The sequence below is a fragment of the Manacus vitellinus genome, unplaced genomic scaffold (genome assembly GCF_001715985.3).
Source record: "Manacus vitellinus isolate BGI_N305 unplaced genomic scaffold, ASM171598v3 scaffold_21_pilon, whole genome shotgun sequence".
Classification (NCBI taxonomy): domain Eukaryota; kingdom Metazoa; phylum Chordata; class Aves; order Passeriformes; family Pipridae; genus Manacus; species Manacus vitellinus.
The window spans coordinates 6,110,356-6,134,611 of NW_021939546.1; the positions used below are offsets into that span (position 1 = coordinate 6,110,356).

The 24,256-nt window shown below is 43.8% G+C and overlaps 1 protein-coding gene across 12 annotated transcripts in view; it reads right to left on the reverse strand.

The window, feature by feature from the left end:
- The window catches only part of NFIA (nuclear factor I A), a 411,264-nt gene that overhangs the window by 254,950 nt on the left and 132,058 nt on the right, over positions 1-24,256 (reverse strand). The window lies entirely within an intron of this gene.

Sequence of the window (24,256 nt, forward strand, 5' to 3'; positions counted from 1 at the left end):
GCCTGGCAGCGATGCAGCAGCCGAGCTGCAAAGTCTCCAACTTACACGGCACCCCTAAAATAGTCCTGATTTCATCCCTGAAAGGATTTCCTGGCTTTGTGTGTCTTAACTAGCCTTGGCCATTTTTGTAGAATAACCCCATTATTCACAGCTCCGAGGGTACAATCTGCTAAAGTCACTTAATAAAAAAAAAAAAAAAGCAAAACAGAGGAGAAAGAAAAACCTTCAAAGGGCGTGAGAAATAAAGGCAAACAAACAATTGTCTGTGGCTCTCAGCTCCCCTTGATCGTGGATACCCGCTTCATTAGCAGCAGAAGCATTATATGCTTAAAACTGGAAGCCTCAAGATGCGTGATAATACTGCAAAATTAATTTGGAAGGGGGGAGCAAGTGGATCTGAAGGTTAATTACTATTTTTTGACAACAGAGTGAGACTTTGACTCACACAACTTAACTCATAAGGAGTGGTGTGGTTACCCCTCTGAATTTACTGCTTTTAATCGACTTGAGCAGGTAGTTAAAGAGACAGAGGTTGCAGCCACAGTGTATTGAGTACAGAGATGAAAAAAAAAAGAAAAGGAGTAAGAAAGTAAAAAAACCCTGAGATGGTGATTTTCAGTTTCCAGTTTGGGAGCCCCAGACCTGCGCTGGTGACAGCGCGGCTCCATCTGCGGCACGTTTGAACCTCCCGACAGCGGCTCTGCTTTCTTGGTTACCTCCTGGTGACCCCTCGGAAGGACTCCGCCAATTCCCAGCGGTCTGGAGACCACAGGTTGGAAACCACTGGTTTTGCATAAACTTGTGGTATTCGGCGCAGGCTTAGGTCGCAAGGGCTCCTCTTAGCAAATTGTCGAAGGATGATGTGTGCTGCATAAATTAAAACATCATGTCCCCTTGCCATGTGAAAGCATTATTAAAAGAAGCATAATAAGGGATTTCCACCATGTTATCAAGCATACAAAGAAAACTCCAAATGGGAGGGATGGCTGTCATCGGGGTAGAACAAGCTGGGATTTTGGAGAGGCTTGAGAAGCGCTTTGAATAGCCCGTCAGTTGGACAAGGATCAGTGCTGACAATAGCCAGTCTATATGTGGTATGGCCTGTTAACATACAGCAGCAATCATTAAAGGCCTGAGCCGGACAACAGGGCTCTTTGGGGCCCTGAGTGGTGTTGGTGGCTTTGGGAGAGCCACCATAGCAGCTCGCCTGCCCTGGGAGCAGCTGCACCCCAGTGAGAGCCAGAAGCCCCCCAAAATAGCTGGAGGTCAATCCTGATCCCCTTTCCATCAAAACCTTAGAGCCACACGCTGCTGACTCACATCTCCAAGAGACCTAAGTGCCAGTATGGTTGATGGAAATCAATGTCCTGATATTTCTGTGTCATCCCATGACCTGCTATGGAATTATCTACAAATCTTAGCAGAAATGTCATGGAGGAGCTGTAGGTTAGTGCTGTGCATAACCTGGTCCCAGCATCCATCGTGGCATCAATAATATTCTGAAGATACCAAAAATTTGAGTATTCTGTAAGACTCTCTCCAGGGAAGATATTGTTTTATTATTCTACGTGTACACAGAGAACTGAGCATAATGGGATTTTCCTCCTCTAGTTAGAAGGCTTCAAACCCTGATGCAATATAGTTCTCCATGCTGGGGGGTTGGAACTCGGTGATCTTTAAGGTCCCTTCCAACCTAAGCCATTCCATGATTCTACAATAAATAAATACCACAGTCACTGTGTTGCCCTTAAACGAGAGGGCAGCTGGGCAGAACTTTCAACCTCCAGGCTCCAAATTACAGGGAGCAGCTTTAATAAACAGGGTAATATGTTTAATGGAAATTCTCACTTTACACTGCTAAATACATGTGCATAATAAGGTTTTTGCATGCAATATTTTCTGCCCATTGCCATGATTCCCAGCAGGAAAGCAGAGGAGGATAAATAGGTGCTTCAGTCCCTATCCTACAGATGAAGGCGACTGCACCAGAATTTGGGGTCTAGGCCCAAGCCACAAGGTGGGGATGGGAATTAATGGAGTTGTGCTAAGGGCAAGTGGGAATAACTACACTAAAAATTGGTCAGTGTTATTCCTTTCTGTGAAAACTCCTGCTTTAACCACGAATTCCTGGCGGCATCGCTGCCTGGCACGGCCGTACGTGGGGCGCTGGCTCCGGAGCCGAGCGCATCGCAGAAATGCCTGCAGAGTTGTAATGCATTTCCACAGGGTCTCCAGTCTATTGCGAAATGCACTGCGGAGGAAATAACTTCCCAGCAAAAGTGTGCAGGCTGCAGAAAGGAAGCAACAGAACGGAGAGAGACAGGAGAGGCAGTGTTTCCCCTTTTGTTTTACTGTAGATCTTCCATGGGGAGCAAAATAAATGGTAATGCTATTTTAACCTAAAAACCGCTTTGCAAGCAGGAGTTATTTGAAAAACAGAAATAGACCTCTAAGTGAAAGTTCTGTGTGAAAGTGAATGCAGTTTATTAAGCTCGCTGTTATTTACTCATGGGTTCGAGCAGTGCCCGTCCGCCCGGTTCTGGGGCAGACCCGGGCCACTCCAAGGGCCAACAGGCACCTAAAAATCCCTTTCCACCATGTTGATACCACCATCCAGCCGGATAAATCCTCCATGCACAACCAGGAAAGATGCAAACAGGTACAGTTGTCCTCAGATATATTTTATTTGTACGCAGTCCCGCAGTGTTATCGCGGCTAGAAGCTGATGGACACCTCTCACAATGGTACAAAATAATTCTCCAGCGATATAGAGTGATTGCAGAGCACAGAACTGATATTGCCGTTGTCCCAAATCCAATGTTTTATCAGGCAGTTTGGCATAAACACTTCGGACCTAATCTCGCTCGCCTCGATGAAAATTTCGCTTGATAAAGTTTGCGCAAGAGTGGTATAAACATGGTGTGGCAAATAATGTTTATGTGCCCATACACACCCATACACACACTATTTATTTTGGTATATTATATATCTATGCATTGTCATATTTATTTATGCAATCTATTTCTCAAAAGGAAAGTAAGGCTTTTGTCAATACTTTTATATGAGAACATTTTACATCCAGGGTTTGCTCAGAATATAAAAGCTGAGATTCAAGGCAGGCTGTGAAAAATAAACCTTAAGAATTGCTGACTGGACTTTGTAAAGTTTCAGGTAACACAAACAGGTATGTGAAAAAAAAAATTATGTCTAAGAGAAAACAGGAATATTAATACTACTAATAATCATCACCTACACTGCTTAGAAACAGCGGTGGTCTTTTAGCCCTCATTAACATGCATTCCCTGCTGTCCTTCACTGCAGGCTTTTCTCTGGGGTCTGTAACTTTCACAATGAGATGGGCATTATTTACCCAAATAAATAAATAAAAATCAAACCAGCAATCTGTTGCACTACTAAGCAAATTTTTTTCCACATTTTTTATCTATGTTAAAGTTTTGGGAAATAAAAAAAATAATCCGAGTGGCCTATTCAGACACAAACTCAGAAAACTTTGTGCCTAGGTTAGAGATGGGCTGGTTAGGAGGGCACAGTAACAGGTGGAGGTTTATTACTGCTTTTCTGGCACTAAATTCATCTGGAAATCTCTTCCACAATTATTTTTTATAAAATAGTTTTAGCCCTGCTGACCTATAGCACACATGAGGTCGGATCACTTTCCTCAATGACACAGAGCAGGAAGGTTTTCCATCGCAAGTTTTGCTAACTCTATCTCTTTTCTGCTATTAAAAATCCAGCCCTAAATTAGATATTCTTTAGAAGGTGGTAAGTTCTATATTATTCGCAGGAAGGACAGGCACTGTCTAACACAGCTAGTTTATAAACACTCACTTTTAGCCCATAAACTTTGAATTGAATGAAATTTTAGGGAATAAAAAGTAATACTCTTCCACCAAGATTAGTAACTTTTCACCTCACTACTTTCTCTAATTTTATAGACAACTTCATAATGTTCAAGGAGTGAGTCATAAAAATTGTGCTGTATCTCATGTGAAAAGGTTGGTTGTAACAACTCACACCTGCATGAGACCCAACACTTCTACCTAAATGATGGCACAAAAAATCACAGATTGAAGCACATCCGCTCTCTTTTGCTTGGTCTGCCTTTCCCAGTGCCTATGGCTCCTTTGGAATAGTGAAAGAAATGTGTTCGTCTCAGCACCTGATTTTTTTTTAAGTCTTTATTACTGTAATTCACTGACCTGCCGCATTGTAAGCCCTGGCAATATAGATCCCTGAGCTGGGCACCCTGCACTGGTACTGGATCGCTCTGGAGAGGCTGCTTTGTTGGGGTTTTTTTGCATAAAAGAAGTTTTTCTTTAAAAATAAGAAAGAAAAAAAAAAGAAAAAAAAAAGAAGTGTAATCCGTGTGGGCTGCCTGTCACAATCACTGCTTTCATCTCCTAACAGCAGGGAGAAGGTGAGACCATCCTCTGCTCACCCGACTGTTGTGTTAACTTCTATACTGGGCTAGGAAGATTTCCACAGGGTAACCCCCGGAACAACCAGGCACGATGCACAGGTGGCCCTTACAAAGACGTGCTCAGCCACGGTTTTATTTGGATTCCTGGAAAAGCACATAAATCATGACACCGCCCCACGTACGTGTGCCCGACCCCTTCCTTAAGTTCTTGGATGAAAAGGTTATTTTTGAGCCTATGAAGCAGGTGTACGTATGGTCATGAAGCTCGTGGGCAGAGATACACAGAGTGTATTATTTCTCCCTCAGAAAACTGAAAAGCCGAGCCAGGAGATCCCCCAGCCCAGCTCCCCCCCCTCTCCAGGAGGAAATAAGCATTTCCTTAAAAATATTCTGTTTTTTTCATCCTCTTCAGATTCAGATTGTCACTAAATATAGAAACTCTTGTAGCCACACAAACCGTGCATCGCCCCACAGCTGCTCATTTGCAATTTGTTCTGCACTTAAAAATCTCTTAATGCTACAAATAAACTTTGGGAAAGTTACATCCCAATAAACAATGAGGTGTTGTTTAAAATTACATGTACTGCTGTATTATTAGGTCTCTACCGACACTACAATTATCTTTTGAAGCTTGCAATAACGCATTAGCTGTTCAGTCAGACGCAGAAATAGACTGGTGGATAAGCCCTCTGCCATTTTTATGAATGGAAAATATTTTAAAAGATTGTTTCCACTTTCTTCTTTGTCCTCTCCCCCGATAGGAGCCCCCTCGTCGAAACTCTTCCCCCACGTCACTTTAATATTCATATATATTATCCATACATTGCGATACATGATTAACTGCCTTCCCCCCCCACCCCCCCACCGCCCCGAAGACAAATACAAGATACTTATTGGATTAACTACTCAGTCCTCGCTGGAAGGAAACCGGTATCCGTGAGCTCTCGCTTTTATTTGCACGTACAGTTGTAGATCTGCGGCACGACACAAAAAATAAATAATACAATAATAATAATAAAAAAAAAGGTGGATAATCCCTTACGCGCGGAGCGCAGTGTCCGCCGCAGCATCCGCCCGCTCCGCGGCACCATTTTTTACTCTCCGAGGGAGTTCGCAGCCCGGAGGTTTCTGCCCGACTTTGCCCGATTTCTGCCCCTCTCCGAGCAGCCGCTGCCCGGCGTGGGCGACGGTGATGGGCGTCGCAGCTCCCGGTCCTCCGGGCCCCCCCTCCGGCACAGCCTTGGCACCGCATCGCGGGGGTGGGGGGATAGAAAGTAGAGGTGGGGGGAGAATTAAAGCAAAGCCCTTAAAGTTTGCTGTTTGATTTTGGTCTGGCTCTTGATTATTTTTGGGCGGGGGGGGGGGAAAGAACAAATAAATAAATCTCGCAACCTGCCAGCTCTGCCTTCCCAACGCTCGCCAAGTCACTGGTAGCCATTTTCATCTAAGGTACAGGAGAAGGAAAGAAAAAGCAAAAAAAAACCCCAAAAAACCAAGCAAAAACGTACAAAAAAAAAAAAAAAAAAAAAAAAAAAAAAAAAAAAAAAAAAAAAAAGGAAGTAACCAAGAAAGGAAAACCCCTCGAAGCGCGCAGCCCGGGGCCGCTCCAGTCTGGTCCGCACCCGCGCACCCGCCACTCGCTCCGCGGCCGCGGCTGACTCTTTTTTTTCCTGTATATTTTTCTGTGTTTTTCCTCTTTTTTCCCCCCCTTCCTTTTTTTTTTTTTTTCCTTTCCCCCCTCCCCCCCGCCTTTTCCCCCTCTCTTTTGCCGCAGTCTCCGTCCGGCGCTGGGCGAGTCCCGGCAACCCCGCGCCGGCGAAGGGCTGATTTATCGCTGCTCCAGCCCCGGCTCGCAATTCTGTCACTCTAAATCACGCACATGCGAGGAGCGGGGAGGTTTTGGCCAGCTCGGAGCCACCCTCCCCCCCCCCAAAAAAAAAAAAAAAAAAAAAAATACAAATAACCAAAAGGGTGAAGGGGGAGAAATCCAGGGGAGAGCCGGCGCCCCGACCCCTGCGCAAAATAAGTCTCAATACAAGTGGCGGGGGCGGCGCGGAGGGCGGGAGGGATGGAGGGACGGAGGGAGGGGGGCACCTGGCAGCCGCGCGCCCGCCCCGCCGCTCCCCGCAGTGCCTCCCGGGCCCGGCTCCGCGAGGGGGGTGGGGGGCACCCCGAGCTCTCCCGCCCAGCGCGGTCCTGCCTGCCAGCAGCTGCAGCAGCGCCGCTGCAATCCCCTCACACATGTGCTTATCCACAGACATTATTCCTATCCCAATATATGTGTGTCTATGGGGGGGTTGCACGCTCCGGAGCGCGGTGCTGGAGCCGCAGCATCCTCCCCGGTGACAGTGGGACACAGACCCCCCAGGCAGCCTCCGCCTCTCCCAGCCCTGCAGCAGAGGGGCTCTGTGCCAGCCAGGTGCAGTGACTGCAGAACCCCTGCGTCCCAGCGCTGCTCCCACCACCCATGAATAAAATCTGCAAAGCCAAGGGGTCCTCTGGACCAGAGATTTGAGCATCACAGCTTGGGGCCTCTCCCCGCTATACCTGTTAGGCCATACAGTGGGTTTGCCTGTTATTTCCCATCACATCCTTTAACAGGTAAAATCAGGAAGAAAAAAGGAAAATCAGTATTAAAAGTGCTGTTGGAATTATTATAATTTAGGAGTTGACACAATCCATAGGGATTTCCATCCCAATGTGGGCTCTGCTGGGTCCCCTTGGCTGCACCCAGAGTTAGAGCAGGGTTGCAGGGGAGAAGTTTCAGAAATGCTTAAATCCCACCAGCTGCATTGGCAAGTCGTTGAGACTTGCGCTGCTGAGCAAGGGAGGAGTCACTCCTGAGAGCAGGATGGTCACATGCAGCCAGAGATGCTTACAGGGCTAATAAAATCTGGGATAAACCCCCCAACAATAATGCAGCACACAGAGCAGGAGGCTGAAACTATTTTCTGCTGCTGCACTGCAGCATCAAACTGACTAAAAAAAAAAAAATCCCCTTCACTTGTTAAGTTCAAGAAATATCTCCAGATTTTCAGTGTCACTGAGCTCCAAACTTTGATGCAAGTGACTTCTGCCCTGCTTGGCAAAGGGAACATGTGGGCAGGCCTCCTGCATATGCAACACAGAAAGAACACTGAATCTCCACGGAAAATCCTGCCCCTTGCAGGTTTGGAAAACCAGTAAGCAGAGGAGAAATGTACAGAGCAGAGGACACAGGACACCTGAGTATAGGGAGAGAGTGGCTGTGGCTAACTGCCTTCCCTGTCCCATGCAGACTCCAGGGAAGCTGCTTTTCCCTCCTCGCAGCAGTACTGCTCTTCCCAAAATGTTCGAGACATCGGGATGGAACACTGTAGGGGAAGAAGCCTGTTCCCATCTGCAAGGACCAGTGCTGGTGCTCTCAGTGCCCTCCAGCCATGGGAGTGCAAAGGAGGCAGCAGCCAGACACCCCCTCTTGCAGGGGGGCCCCTTTGCATCTCCTGCTGGGGCCCCCATCCTTCACCTCATCCTTTAGGATGGTTTTATGGCAGTTTGGAAGTTTTTGTGGAAGGCAGGGCAGGATGGGGTTGGGTATCCCATCCGACAGATAGCCCTGAGTCATAGGTACCCCAAGAACACAGGTACTTGTGGTACAGAAGTACCCCAGTACTCAGGTACTCCCAAGCAAAATAACTGCCAGCACACAGGTACCCCAGCACTCAGACACTCCAGGACACAGATATCCCAGTATAGGACTATACCTGCACATGGATACCCTAGCACACAGATACTCTAGTATGCTGCTACACCTGCCCATAGGTATCCTGTTACACCGGTGCCCCAGCACACAGACACCCCAATACATCACTACATATGCACACCAGTGCCCCACACATGACTGTACCTGCACAAAGATAACCCAAAACACATCCCCTGGCACTCAGGTACCCCATCACCCATGGCCCCTGGGCAGCACCTCCAGCCATGCCCTGTGCCCCACGCAGCCCTGGGCTGGGCTCACTGGGGTTTTTGCTGTTCCCCAGAGCAGGAGAGGTTGGTGCAATTTGCCTTTAATTCCAAACGTCACGAGCGAGCCCTACTCCAAAGCTGATGCCAAAGGCCTTTATAAATTCCTAGCTAACTTGATTTAAAAAGTGTGATTGTAGGAAATAATGAAGGTTGCTTTCCCTTGTTGCCACAAATTTGCATTCAGCACACGGAGGATGGCAGTGAGGCTGCGGCCGTCACTGGATTTCTTCGGAAAAGTTACCAATGGTCTGCAAAGACAGCTGGAATTCATATTAGAATATTTTTAACGTGCTCTTACAAATGCTTTGGCATACGCCTATTCCACTCCTTTTAATGATGTTGACTTCATTTCCTTTAACATGGGGGGGGGCAATGCTACACCAACAAGACTTAATTAAATTAATAAGGAGAAGCAATAATAAATAATCCCAGTTGCGTTCCTGCAGGGTTGCAAAACGCGGGTTCGGGGGTGGCTTGAACGGTAACACCCAGCAACTTTTGCAGATGAGTTTTTTTTAGACCGGCGCATCCTGCTCTCCTCTCTGCTGCCCCCCTGCCGTGCGCGATGCCGTGACGGAGGGGGCGGTATCCTGTGGCCCGCACACCTGAGCGCGCGACACCTGCCCGCTTGCGCCCCGCGCGCGCGCCCCGAGCCTTGCCGAGGCCCCGCTCGGCGCTCCCCCTGGAGGCGGCCGTCGCTGCCGTCCGCCGGCCCCCCCCGCGCCTCTAGCCGAGCAGCCCCCTCCGGCGGGAGCGCGCGTGGCTTCTGGGGGCCTTTGCGTCCTCGATCCCCATGCAGTTTAGAATAGTTACGGCGAAACCCGGGGAAAATGGTCCACGTTAAAGCCTCCGAGCACGCTCGCCCTGTCTTTGCCCGAGGTTTCCCTCAGCCACGATGTGTGGATACGATACCAGCAGAGTCAGGCTTTCCCTGTCCCCCACGCCTGCGTGTGGGGAGGGGAAGGTGGGGTGTCCCCCCCTCCTTCCTCAGGAATTCCAGAGGGTTTGTGGAGGAGGAGTGAGGTTAGAGACGCCACACTCCCCAGGGACACCATTTCCCACCTTTCCCACAACCCATCCCTGGACACCATCAGTGCGGGCAGACCCGCATCCCCAGCGGGTCAGAGAGGGGTCCCTGTGCTTTGCAATGGGCGCTGAGGTTTTATTTACCCAAAGGGAAGGATGCTTGGTCATCTGACCGAGCACATCTCCCACGGGAGACAGATATGCTCAGAAAAATGGAAGATGGGCAGGTGGCTTCAGCATGGGGGGACATTAACACACAAGGACAGGTCTCCGGCTGATGGACTCGCTGCCTTCACCTGCTAATTCACGCCAGCTGTTGGTGTGTCCTGTCCTGCTGATGGTTCTAAAGATGCTTCGCTGCCCTTCCCCTCTCCTAACCAGCCCTGTAAGGGCAGCTCTGATCAGTTAATGTTAATGCCAGTAAGGCTTTCAGACCATAAAGTATTTATCTGGTTGTTCAGTGTTAAGTATTTTCCGGTTTTAGCTCTGAAATGCTGCAGACTCCTGAATAATCACTGTCCGTTACCTTATATCTATCACCTTTCTGGTTTTAGTCTGAGCAAAATGATCCTGTGTGCTGGGAGTGTTGCCTTGAAGGATATTACTGAATCTCCCTGAATGACACTTTTGTATGTACAAGAGCACAAAACATTTCATGTTATAGGTATAGACACATGTAAATACCATGGTGTTGCTATAACTATCCACAGGAACATTAATGTTGGTTTTAAAGGAAAGGCAAATTCTGTACAGAATTTGTAATATTTTCCTTGGGCTTTCTGCAATCAGCTTCCAGAGCCTCAGCAGAAAACCCCTTTTACGCCAAATTTTAGGGACTGTGACCTGACAGAGGACTTCCCAATGTGCTCCTCTGAAATGTTTTTTGGCTGCTTCTGTGGCTGCCTCTCTTGCTGGTGTTTGCTAATTGAAAATACACATTTTTACCCACCCGGCCCATTTTTTTTACCCAAGTAATAAAATATGACACTAGAGGGCGGCCTGTTAATGTAATTCAATAATGAAGTTGCAGCGACTGCACATGGAGATGTAGCATCGTCCCCTGCTTGGAGCCAGGGTTGGAACATCACCTTCTCCTTCTCTGAGACAATCACTGCTGCCCCGAGACATGGGGAGTATCCAGAGTGAAATACCAGAAACCAAAATAATAAATATTGCTAAGAAGTGTTATTTTCCAGCAGACCCATGCGATTTGTGTTGTTTCACAAGCAGTCCTATGCTCAGGTCTCAGTCCAGCTTGGAGGAGGAGGTAGCAGGAGTTATTCCATCCATTCCCCAATGCCAAACCCATGTCTTGCCCCAAACCATGGCACCTACTTTTGCAGGTAAAGGACAGTGCTGCAGTTGCAGCCCTTTTTAACAGCCTGCAGTGCAGTTCTCTCGCTCTCAGGCTCTGCACAGCCCTCCCGTGATTGAGGAGGCTTTTACCATTCCAGACACTGGTTTTCTTGTGTCAAATGAGGTTAATAGCAGCATGCAATTTAATTAATTAAAGATTGCGAGTATTTTTAGCACACCAGACGCAGTATGTGTCAGAAATTCCAGGTATTATCTAAGCACGCAGGGCTGGTGTTACCGATATTTACATTTTGTACCGCCTGGAAGCAAAGATTTCCTTGTAGTAGGCTGCTAACAGCAACACCTTTTCCCCCCAGATTTAGAATCTGTGAGCCAAATGTGAGCTAACAGGCACAAGTGATGTCAGACAGACTGAGGTAAGGCCAAGGACACAGGTGACACTATGGTGACACTACAGTGCACAATGGCAGAGACGGGTGAAGCTGGAGGTTGTCACACATGGGCCACACCACAGGTGGGTTTAAGGCATCCTCAAGAGGCCTTCAGTGCTGTGAGCCCATCAAAGGTAATTCAGTGCGTTCCCCATGAAACCAGAGAACATTTTAAGTTGAACTTAACTGAGACTTTCTTATTGTCTGGAGCAGAAACTGGCCTGGAGTTACAGATGGAAAGAACTTAAATTAGTGGCCGCTTTCCTGAAAGCTGATGTTCCTTAGCATTTAGCAATAACGTGTCCTCGGTTTTTGCTAAATTGCAAACGAGCAATTAATTCTTCAGCACTTGTGCAGAATACTTTAAAAATGGAAACATGAAAGTCTTCTATTAAAATGAAGTTGATAGTATGCACCTGCCACTAATGTACTGTACACTGTGTCTTCCACTCATTATAGTGATGATTTGGGTTGAGATCAAGTGTCATATAGTGAAAATCACTTCAACATGTGCCTGTTCATATGCATAAACTCCTGTGTACCAGATGGCAAAATATAATGACATCTTAAACAGCTAATTGCATAAACCTTGTAATGCAGATAATTGCCGAACCAAAGTATGAGTTAATAATTTCCCACTGTATTGCCTGGCTTGACACTAATTCTAAAGGAAAGTTGTGACAATTCTAACACACTAAAGTTCACCAAGCGGTAATTAAAACTAGCACTTAAAATCATTCGACTTTCAAACCCTTAATTACAATTCAGTGGAATCACTTTGTAGAAATCTAACATTTATAGATAGTTACATGATAGCTGATATTTCATCATCGTCCCTTTCATGGTGGTGATCTAAGGCAGGCTTCAAGAAGTGTGTAGCTCTCCCTGGCAGCCTAAGGTGGTAATGGTTTCCGTACCAGCGGTCACTGAGAAACACTAGGAAAGCAGTGGCCAGGACTAGGAGTTTTTCCACAGGTTACACTTAAAGCAGCATGGCAAGTAGTCATTTTTAAGCACCTGATGATGTATAAATGTAAATAAGCATTGAGCCACTACAATGAAAGGTATCAGTTTTCATAGTGTGGGTTTAAGAATTGAATTGTTTGGGTTGATAACCCAATGCACTGACCTCAAAGCCAGACTTCTAACACATCCTGAGCTCTTGTCATATATTGGAAAAGCTGCCGTGGGATTGAAACAATGAAGAATGGAAATAGAATTCATGATGGTAAATACAGTTTTAGGAGAAATAAGCCTTAGTAGACAAATGCAATTTCTTTCTTTGATGAGGCGCATCAAATAATATGATGAAGGTAAAGACTGAATGATAAAGGTCAATGAAGAGATGTGATATTCATTTTTCTATGGAGATTAGAATTAACACTGTGTGATATTCCGATCAAAAAGCATTAGAAATAGCAACAGAGCATGCACTAATTAGATTAGGAGCTGGCAAACAGCCTGTTAAAAAGTAGCAATGAATCAGGAGTCGTTATCAAACAGGAGAGTTTTACCAGGATCAGCATCAGGTCAGATGCTAGTCAATGTTTTCTTCAATGATTTGGATGTAAACACTGTAAATTCACAGCTGATAAATCTGAGGGTGACAAGAACACTGGTGGAGTGACAGACAGCAATGAGAATGACACTCCAAGTGATCTCAGTTGCTTGATGAGCTGAGCCCATTCAAACACAATTGGTTTTAATACAGACAATTTAAGATTATGTGGTTTCTGTTGCTCACACTTTTAAAAGATTGTTGGAAAACTGGAGAGGGTGCAGAAAAGAGCCACAGAGAGGATTTCAGGGCTGAAGAAAGTGCTTAATTGTGAAAGACTTAAAGCGCTCAATCTGCCTCACTTACTGGAAAGGAGACTGAGACGTGACATGAGTATAATGTGTAAGTGTTTAAGTATCTGTGAGATGTGTCTGGAAGTATCTGCTGGATACCGACGATGTTTTTAAACTTTCAGAGAAAAACGGATAACTGCAAGTCGAAGTCAAACAAACTCAAGTGAGAATTTCGAGCTTTTTAAAAGCCGGAGTGGCTGAAGGCTGACTTTCAAGGCACAAAATGGATAGTCTTTTTTTATATATATATTTTCAAAGCTAGACCAGAAGACCTGCAGTAACCAAAAACAAATTTAAGCATTTAATGCAGCGGCAATGGCACATGATGAGTTGTCATATATCAAGGGCCTTTCTTCAGCCTTCAACGCTGTGAGTTTATAAGCATTTGGAAGCAGAAACGTACACCTGTGCAAAGGAATAATCAAGTAATAACAAGTCTTACACATTTCATGGGCTCTCCAGACCCAGGCCAGGTGTGCAGATATTGCACATTCATATTTCTCTAATAACATATTGTTTAAAAGAGAGAAACAGAGTTTATGTGCTGATGGGGCTACACAAACTTACCAAAAAGCAGACCCCTACCAGCAGATATCTCATTCCTTGCCTACCTCCTGGCATGAAACAGCTGATTTCTCAGCTCTGTGCCTCTGCTCTCTGGTAAAGGAGAAGCAGCAACCCCATCTCTGGGCATCTTCTACCTGGAAGTCAGTTTTATTTGCAGTGTGAATCAGAGATTCCTGGACAGGAGTGGGTTACAGACAGAGTATTAGGCTGACACTTCACCCCAAAACCTCTTTTTCTGAAGTAGTCCTGCCTCAGCAGCTGATTCCTGCAAGAAATTGTGCCAATCGCTTGTCCTGCTGCTCACACAGCTTCTTTCTGCTGTGGCTGTACATACCCACCACAGCCGTTCCCAGACATATATCCTATGTGTTTTTTGCATCCTACAAACCTGCTCCTCTCTCACCTCTCCAAAAAATTCAACAACTGTCAAAGCCACGAGCAAACAGAAACGATTTCAAGACTCTACAGTACCACTACACGATGCCTCTGACTGCAGCTCAGTGTAATGCAGAAGGAAAAGAAAGCAGGGACCTCACCCCATTTCCTTCAGCACTGCCATATTCAGAGGTCTCCCATCTAATTTCGGATGAAGCACAGCTTAGCCTACCCTAATGGCCTCTAGCCCTGACCAAAGTTGGGAGCTAAACTCTATCAAATCCAATAGCATAGACAGTTCCGTGCAGGGGGTCAGAGTAATGGCTCAGCACAGTCCTTTCTGCCTTTAAACATATTTATTAGCCCATGAAATGTAACTACCAGGTGTCTGTGTTGTTACTAATTTTACAGAGGGATGTAACTGGATCTGGTAGGAAATACTTTCATTCTCAGTTCTACTCTACTGCTCCCTGCAGTCTTTCCAGCCACCAGGGAGCCTTTTCCCCTGTGGGAGCAGCAATGCCATGTACAGCTGGTGAAGACCAGGCTGTTTTTCCCCAGAAAAGGATGCTCCAGAGAAGATGCCATTCCGATCAGTTATAACATTTTCAGTCTACACTAAGCATCCGCTGTAAAATCTCAGCTCTAAGTGATTGAATCAAGCTCTGCAAAGTAACTGCATTCAGTAGAGCTCACAATGCATGTGTGGTACATGAAGAGATTGCACTTTTGTGTGTGTATCCATCTCCTAATTATTTATCTGAGGCAGTCCCTCCACTGTCTGTAACTAGTTGGGGTTACAGCCTTCCCTCATGCACTCCACCAACTGCATGGAACATGTGCCTCCAATTTGTCCTGGGTGTTTTCCCCAAGAGCACCATTCTTCAGGGCAATTTCAGTACAACCCTCTGTGAAATTCATGCTTTTCATTCATCACACGCATGTATAAGTGCAGAATGTCATTGATGGTGCTCCAGTCTATGTATCTGCACCTTTACTACAACCTGTGCACAGAAGAGACACTGATCACTCAGTAATAAGCCAAAGCAAAGAAAGACACTGAACAGCATTATTAATTGATAACTCAAATGCCAGAAGTTTGGGGGACATTGAAATGGTCAGTGACAGCAAAGGCTGGACAGCTAGACAGTTCCAGGGACTTAGGCAGAGATCAATCCAGTGGTCGAGGACCTGCCTTTGGGCTGGCAGTGATGCTGGTGATCAGCTCAAAGCAGGAAATTGTCCCTCTGATCGACTCAGCAGCTTAAAATGAAAGCTGAAATTAGTTGCTGGAAAGGATGTTATCTGAGGAACTTCTTTGTCTTTAAAACAACTGATAGATCCAGGGTGTGGTGATACGACATGACGGTGACTTATTTCTAAATCTGTGAACAGAAGTTGGTCTTCCTCTTTTCTTTTGATAGGAAGAAGTCTGATGGGGGTAGGTTATCTTCCAGACATGGAAATCTAGAAAAAAAGGCAAAATACGTTGTCATATCTCTTTACTGCTCTTTACAACACTATTTTCTGCTTGGGATTTCTAGATATTTATTATATCAATGCATTCACAGAGTGAAAACAATTTCTGATTGTGGGTTTTTTCAAAACAGAATTCAGTACCGAAAACATAGCATATATTTTGAGTTTTATTAACAAATACTGCTTAAATCGAATCTCTTCACATCATCCCCTTTCTAATCAGCATTCAGTAACATTCAACAGTGATAATGTAATAAATATTAATAAAGAACATAACTCAGAGTTCGCCTACCTGGCTGTGGTCATCTGGAATTCTTCAGAGGAGGATCCATCTTTTCTGCTCTTCTCTTCAGGAGGTTTCCAGGAAGAGTCAGCCACCATATTTAAGCTTCTCCTAAAACTGTCTTTGCTATGTCTCATATGTGTCCTGATATCCAAAGACACTGGAGACAGACTGAAAGATCTGTTGGTAGGCAGAGAAGACACTGGGAAATGTGGGTCTCCAGATTCTGTTCTCTGTGAAGTTGCCCTCTGCCACTAGTCTGACCAAACAGCCTTATAAAATATAGGGTCATCTGGGAAGGGGAATTTGCTTCCAGAACTGGTGAAAATCACTAGAGGTCTCTCATTTCTCCAGATGAACACCTGGTGACTGATTTTCTTCACCTTGCCTAATTTGCCTTTGATTTCTAAGACCCTAAGGCACTTAGGGATCAGAAAATAGTTCAGTCTATAAAAAAGAAATGCACCTCTGTTCTTACATCAGTTCTCAAATCATTCTTTCACGCACCGCTATCACCATGGGTAATTACTTGCAGGTGTCAGCTGGAACATGGCGACTTTTGTCTTCTCAAGTGCTTTGGCCAGCAGGGACCTAACAAGCTTTGGTTTGCCCTGATTAATAGGTTGGCTGTTGGTCTAAATGACCACTGGAAACGGACATCCTGTAAGATAAGAGCTTTCACTGTCAGTCACGTGGATTGCTTCACCTCAGGATGTTCCAAAGCAGCATTGCTGGAGCAGTTTGGACCTGGATCTGAAGCCAGTGAGACACACAGACACACAGGACTCTGGAATAACTTGCAATTCAATGGTTGAATTCCACTATGGACACCAAAACAGGATAAGAAACTAGTGATCTTGATCACAATTAGACCTGATTTATACATAATATTTACTTGTCATCTATTCCATATCCCATCAGTTTAGGTTCTTAATATGGGCACTTATCACTTCAGTGATTGCTGTCCGCTCTGTTAATTGATGATTTCATTGTTCATTGCACCTATTTATGTGTGTCTGTCAGGAAAGGTTTTGTTGTTTCAGCTATATAAGTGTAAGAATAGTTCTCCAAATCACCAAAATGGGATTAAAAAATCCTCAAAATCTTCAAGATTGGATTTTGAACGAGGCAGTGGCTTCAGGGAAGAATCTGAAGATTGTCTGCCGATCTCTAGAGATTTTTGTTGCCCAGCAGACTGGCTGCTGGAGGCTTTTCAGGTAGCAGGAAACCTTTCTCAGGAAGTTTCTGGGAGGCTTTGACATTTATAGAGTGGCTGTCGGTGTTGCATAACCTCAGGAGCATCATTATCATTGACCTATTGCAGAGCTGCCACTATTTCATGCCCTGTGTTCTTCAGCAGAGCAGTGCTTTTCTTAACTCACCTCTTGTCAGTAAGATCTTTTTGCTGTATCGTTTCATTTCTATTTAGGATATAGAGTAAGAGGAAGACAAAGAGACTCTAAAAATGAGAGAATTCTGAGTTAAGTGCTGTTTTTGTAAATTTTGGCCAGGGTTAATTTCTAAAAGATAATTCTTGTTTACTATTCAGTTCAAGTAATAGACTGTAACGCTGTTTTTATTTTGGTGTTTCATTTCTAACCTCCATTATTTATTTGGCTTATTCGCAGCATTTTTTAAGGTTTCTCCCCATAAATCATTTCATTGTGGCAGTTGAAGCGATCTCTGCATAGTCAAACACTACTTTATGCAGATCCCATTGGGGCTATTCACATATCCATATGTGCATGCAGTTCCCACTAATGCTTGTCAATGGGACTTAACATATGAGCATGGACATGAGAATAGACCCCTTGCTGGGCACTTGACTAGATGGGGTTTTTTTTTGATGTTGATCCAGATCATTCACAGCAAACGTGGCTGTTATTAGAAATCACTGCACTTAACAGGACCACCGAGTACAACCTCCCTTCCCTTCTTCCACATGGGAGCTGCTTGGAGGGGTTTGCAGGCTCAGGGTAAATATTTCCTAGACACAAACTGGAATCTAAGGTTATTGCACAAAGTAGCTTTATTCTGTGTGCTCCCTTCTGTTTTCCATGAAACAGTATACAGTTAAGTTACTCCACTAAAGAAAGAACAGGTTTTTTAAGGAGTGAAGAGGGACTTGGACATTTGGGCTCTGTCTGTGTCTCCATATAGGCAGGGTGGTTGAAGCTTTAACATTCAGTACTTATGAAAACAAATGAAAAGCTGACGTAACCCTGAGCATTTACATTTTATTTCTGTGTACCTGTTTTTAGCATCTTTAGTGGTTCTCATAACTGCAGGCTCCCCACTCTGCTGGTATTCACGTGCCTATAAGTTAAGTGATGACAGAACACTTTCCATCATGAAGTTGAAGTCTTCAATATGTTTTGTAAAACTGATGCATCTTGTGCCATCTGTAATCCCACTCCGCTGCAATTCAGGGAGATGCAAATGTTGAGTCATTATTATTTGCTAACCATATGAAAATAATTACTGATTTCAGAGTAATTTGTAATGAACATGTGTACACATCTGAAAGAGGAAATGACCAAGTCAAGAAGTGTTCTCTCAATCTCTTCTGTTAGGTGGTTTCCTGCTTTTAAGCAACATTTTGAGATTTTGGAAGGTTGTTTTTTTTTTAAACTTATGATCCTTGGAGAAGTTTACTGAGCTATAATTCTGGGTGCTCTAGGGACTAATGAACTGAAGTAAAGTCAAACACGGGCAGGAAGCACTGTGTTTCAATAGCTAGCCTTTCAGGAATTAATTTACTTAGTTTAAATCTTCACTTTCTACCTCACTCCAGGCCTTCTATACTGGCACTAGAAGTATGAACAAACCTATAACAGAGTACCAGGATAAAACAACACCTGTTTTCCAGAGATCTGGTCCTGATCCCACCAGCTACATTGTGAGCAGAACCTTGTACTAGGGCAGAAATCTTGAATTTAGTCCTGTGGGCACCAGGACTCACTTCTCAAGGTTAAACTGGGGACACATCTCAGGACATAGTGAAGTGAGACATACAGCAATTTCAGCAAGCAGTAACTCACAGAGTTATCCATTGCCCAAGATTGGCCAGTCAAGGTTGACCAGGTCTTTCTGTTTTAAAAGTTGATTTTCAGTGCTCATAACTTTACCAGGTACTAACCATTAGAGGACATTTTCCAAAATTCATGTTTTTGTCAGGCTGATTTCTTTCTGGAAAATTTTTATCCAAACTACTTCATCTATCTGTAAGAAAGGTGCTAGAAGGTGTTTCAGTGTTACTGTTCCAGTAGTTTGTCCTTGTAGAGCTTGGAAAAATATCCTTGTTTGAAAGCAACAACTGGGAGACTGGCCTAAATCATCTGTTTCTTAAGAAATGCTTTATGGAAGCCTCAAAAATCCATCAAATCTGAAAATCCTTTACAAACTCATGGTTTGCACACGCTCAGCAAAAGTTTTACAGCATTAAACTGCTAAAGTCAGAGCAGGTTTTACACTGTTTGGGCAGAGTGCACAAAGCCTGTGTCACTGTCAGGGGGTCCATGAACACCTCTCTAATATTCTTCCAAACATTTGCTAACTTTTAGGTGCTCAGTCTTGCATTCTCAGGGTGTCCTGTGAATATCCCCTCTTCATGTGCAATTAAATGTCATTTACAAAGCAGGTAATGAGTTAAAATAACCGTGCCCCTGTTGCTTAGGAGGAAGTATATCTCTTAGCTGGTACTAATGGATGGCAGCTATTAGTTACTCCTACATTAAGATGCATTCATATTGAAATTTTGTACTGTCATTACAATGCATTTGATTAAAATTCAGAAGAATTACACATTAGATATCATGTGGCTGGATGGAAGCGTAATTTAGCTGAGTCTGCAGATGCAGTCATGCAGGTGTTTCTGTAATTCTGATTCACTCGGTAAAACTGTCGATGTTCAGTGGCCCTCAAATCACATAACCATCTGTGGTTCAGTTCCTTGTGAAAGGAATTCCTTGTGCCTTTTATCAGATATGATCACTGGATTCCAGAACAGAACTTTTGTGAATCAGGCAACATTTAAATGTCAGGTGTTTTGGGGGGACGAGAGGTATTACAGACTTCAGGTATTTCAGCTTGCATTTGTTAACCATAGAGCTAGTGCAAGAACAACATAAAATCTGGAGTCTTTGTGAGAACCTTCCCTCACTCCAAGGAGGCATTATGCCTTCTTAAATAAGAAAGAATTAATAAGTCTGGACTGTGTCTGATTTGCAGTTTTTGAAACTAAACCAACCCTAGCCTTATGAATCTCCCTACAAAATAGTCAGGCACCCGAAAAGCACAGTGTTTTTTAAGGTAGATTCACATTTTCTACTTAGAGCAAGTATTGATAAATACAGTTTTAAAAGCTGCAACTATTGCTGCTTTTCGTTTTCACAAACAACAAGATGATGCCAGTTACTTTCAGTGCAGAGCCAGAGAGCTGAGCCCAACACACAGGAGGGTCCACAAATGCCAACAGAAACTCCTGCATCCTTAAAGACCTGCACATGTACCATTTCTTTGCTAAACAGAGAACTTCTCAAAGGGAGGAAGCCACAACTGGGAGCAAAAGATGAAGAAACAGGAACAAATAGGTGAGGAAATCAGAGACAGAGCCTAGAGGAGCTCTGGTTCTGTGAAGTGGAAGGGTTGTGGCTGGTGGTTTGCAGTGTAACACTGCTGCCTTTCCTACAGGGTTTTCCAGCCCATAGGTCTTCCCAGGCTGGGAAGATCTAGCCCTTTGCTCCATTTGGAAGCAGGGTGATGTGACTTTTGGTAAAATCACAGACTTCACTTCATGGGAACACATTGTGGAGAAACACAGCTAATGTGCAGTTTTGACTAGAAAGACTTTCAGGGTGGAACATGATTTGAAAGAAAAAAAAAACAAGTCAGAATCACCGGTGCAGTTTTGACTAGAAAGACTTTCAGGGTGGAACATGGTTTGAAAGAAAAAAAAACAAGTCAGAATCACCGGTGATTTCCTCTTTACCTCAAGGATCACCACGTTTACACATTTTGAAAAAGTGACTGAGCTGATTTTTAAGAGACTTTTATTTTTAAGGAAAAATAAAGACCTCACAAGAATTTTAGTCCATAAGCAACATACGGAAATGAGAAAAATCTGTCCTCAGTTGATGAAATATTTGTTTATCATTGAAATCTCAGACATTTGCATCCAATGTAAGGGCAAGACAAATCTTATGCATAACCTCCTAGAGAATTCAGTTAAAAGCAGTTTTGGATACCTGTAAGTAATTATGCTATCACATTCTCTAACGGATTTAATTTGGGCCAAGTAGCAACTACTGTATGTCCAAAAAGATAATGAATTAAAGCAATGCTTTGGCATATCCCCTTTCTGAAATGTTAGCAGCCTCTCAAGTGACTTGAAAAATGGGCTTCAATAAATGGACAGGAAAATATATGCAATTAAATTCAATCAATAAAGCTGTCCTTGACCAAAGTCCAAACATTAAAAACAACTCCAATTGAATTATGAGAAATCCTTTTCTGATTTTAACTAGATTAGTTTAATCACATGTGCACTGAAGTTGCGTGCCATTCCTCCCTAAGTTTATGGAAACAAAAAGCAACATACTACTCGCTGTCCCCTGCCTCAGCCCCACTGTAGCTTTTCCACAGAGAAAAGCTCTGTTCTAGAAGAGTCATTTTCTGGTGAACAAAGTCACTCACTCAGAGGAAAATGGCAATGCAGTGTCCCAGGTGATAGCCCTGCTTACCAGCCAGGTACTCCCTCTCCTTCACTCCCACAAACTCCTCATCCCCATAACTAGTCTCTCTTCCTTTCCTTTTGTTGAGAAACAGCAACATTTCCAAAGCCCTGAAAAGCTACTCAAAATGTAAACCTCTTTCAAATCTCAAAGTAACTGGAAGGTTTTGACACATCTCCTCCATTTGCCCTAGTGTAGTGATACAGCTGAGGATAAATATACCAAATCAGGGGTGCTCCAGACTGTGGTAAAAATGTACATAGGTACAAACCATAGAGATAAGCAACCCTGGCAACAGGACTTCTTCAGGAGGAAAAAAAAGGCACTTAAATTCAGAGACTTCTGGAAATAAATTTTTTCAGCAATCAGGTATTGTAAAAACTCTTACAAACAAGACAGTATGTATAGATTCAAATCCTCACTGAGAAATACAGCCCAATATGTGCCAACCAGGAGAAATTTGGTAATTTAAAACTCTGTGCAGAAGCACCTCCCATTGCTTCAGAGAAAGCAAAAGTTCATCACTTCCCTTCCCCAGGGAGGAAGGAACAGCTGACAAATAACTTCACAAAAGACAAACAGCCTCCAGCTGGGGATCCCTACACAAGTCTACTTGCCTGCAGGAGATCTGAACCAGCAACACCTGTGAGCTGAACATTGCTCTGCTACTTCTCTGAGCTGTCCCGTACAATCAAAAGTATTCTCCTAAATTCAGAGGGAGAATATAATATGAGGTTATTTTAGATCTGACCTTTCAGCCACGAAGCATTTATGATATGAAATAGACGGATCTGGGAAAATAACTCACAAGTAGCTAAGTGTTAGTTGAATTTTCACTCTTCGGGGATTTGTGGTTTTTCAGCAATTCTTTCCAAAATGAAGGCTGAATTAAGACAAAATGATATGCCTCAGATAAGGGACAGTGGATCAGAAGCAAAGATATTTCCTGCAATAAAACATTTATTTTGCAATAAAACATTGCAACCAGCAAGAGGGAGGAAAAATGTTAGTGGCAATGGGTTTGCTGGGTCTGCAGGATGGCTCTGGAGACCTTCCCATGAACATATCCCCACAAAAGCTCTATCCAGATCTTTAGTAGGACACAGAGCCAAGTGTGACAAAACTTAATATGAAATGTTACAATAAGAATAATACCACAAATAAATGCCCAACACTGCCACTATGAGACTGGGAAAACTCGCACTGATGAAATCTCCTCCTGACTTTATCTTGACCACATTGGCTGATACTTCCATAACGTGTCAGGAGATCAAGCTGAGTAGAAAGACACCTGAAAAAAGCAACCACCTTCCTGCTGACAGCAGAACCTCTGCCTTGGACGATCTCTAGCTGTTTGCACACATACTGGGAAGCCCAAGGAGCTTGTATTCCCTTAGCAACCAAAGTTGGCACCTGTGATATTTGTTTTCAGCAACTGACACCAAGAGTTTGAACTTACATCTGTTTTACTGAATTACGGTAAAACAGTATTAGTAATTGCAAAAAGCAGCTCTCATTTGGACAATGCCATGCAGATCATTTGCAGCCTGTGCTGTCTGTAATTTCATTTCACATCCCCCTCAGAAAATACAGGAAACTGCACAGCAGAAGAACATGACAAGTCTTATGCAGGCTGGGTCTTGAGAGTGTGACCTATTCCCAGCTATAAAACTTGCTTATGTAGAAGTTTTCCTAATGTCTTTTATAGTTTGTTGGTGAAGGATTGTCCACGTGGTGCCTTATCACAAACTGTGGAATGAGTCCAGGAGATGGCAACAACATGAACTGCTGTGGGGGATAACAAGGACTCTGTTATGACTGGGAACGTTTGCAGTACTATAAATAACTCTATCAATATTGTGATAATGGCACTTTAAAGAGGTCTATTTTACAAGTGTTGAATGTAAGAGAGACCACAGCTGTGCTCATTAATTCTGAAGTAGGCTCCTCTCTACATACAATTTGCAGGTGTAACAATAGGAGTGTTGACTCAGTGCAGGTCTAGCTAGTGTTTGGATTAAAAAAAAGGTCACAGTAGCATGATTAGTTCTTAACAAGTCTTTATTGTGTTTGGCAGAGGGAAAGCAAATGATGATAGTTTAATTGAAAACAATAAAAGTAAAATGGAACTTTGTTACAGAATTTATCTATGCGTAAATAGTTTCTCCCCCCCAAAGAGCAAGTACCGTAATTGACAGCAGTAGATCTTTTGATAATTAATTGCAGTAAATTATCACTTGGCACAAAGAAGGCATAATTCTAATTAATTTGCAACCTTTCCAGCATAATACTGAATTGAAAATGGCACTGCTGTAATTTTTTTGAAGCTAATATAGAACTGGAGTACAAACAACATTGTGATGCCTTCTTGTGTTTTCCTTGTTTGGAGTTGAAACGGGGTGATTTGGTCCTCTCCACACAATTGCTGTACCACGTGGAGATGACCCAAATGGGCAAGAGTTTCCGGCACAGTCAGGATTAATCTGCCACAGCATGGGATAATATAATTACGTACAGAGATCCAGGCAGAATGGGTTCAGCTGGGGCTCGTCTGGAACATCAGTGCCTTGATTTGAGGAGAGTCAGGGCTGTAAAGTCCTTTAAATCTAGACTTGATTCAAAATAAAGATATGTGGTAATGTGGACAGCCCAGACTATTTAGGCAGAGCTAAGGACTACAACGTCTGTCAAATCAATCAGCCTCCATCTTGTTAACTTACAAATGAATTTCCTTTACCTCTAG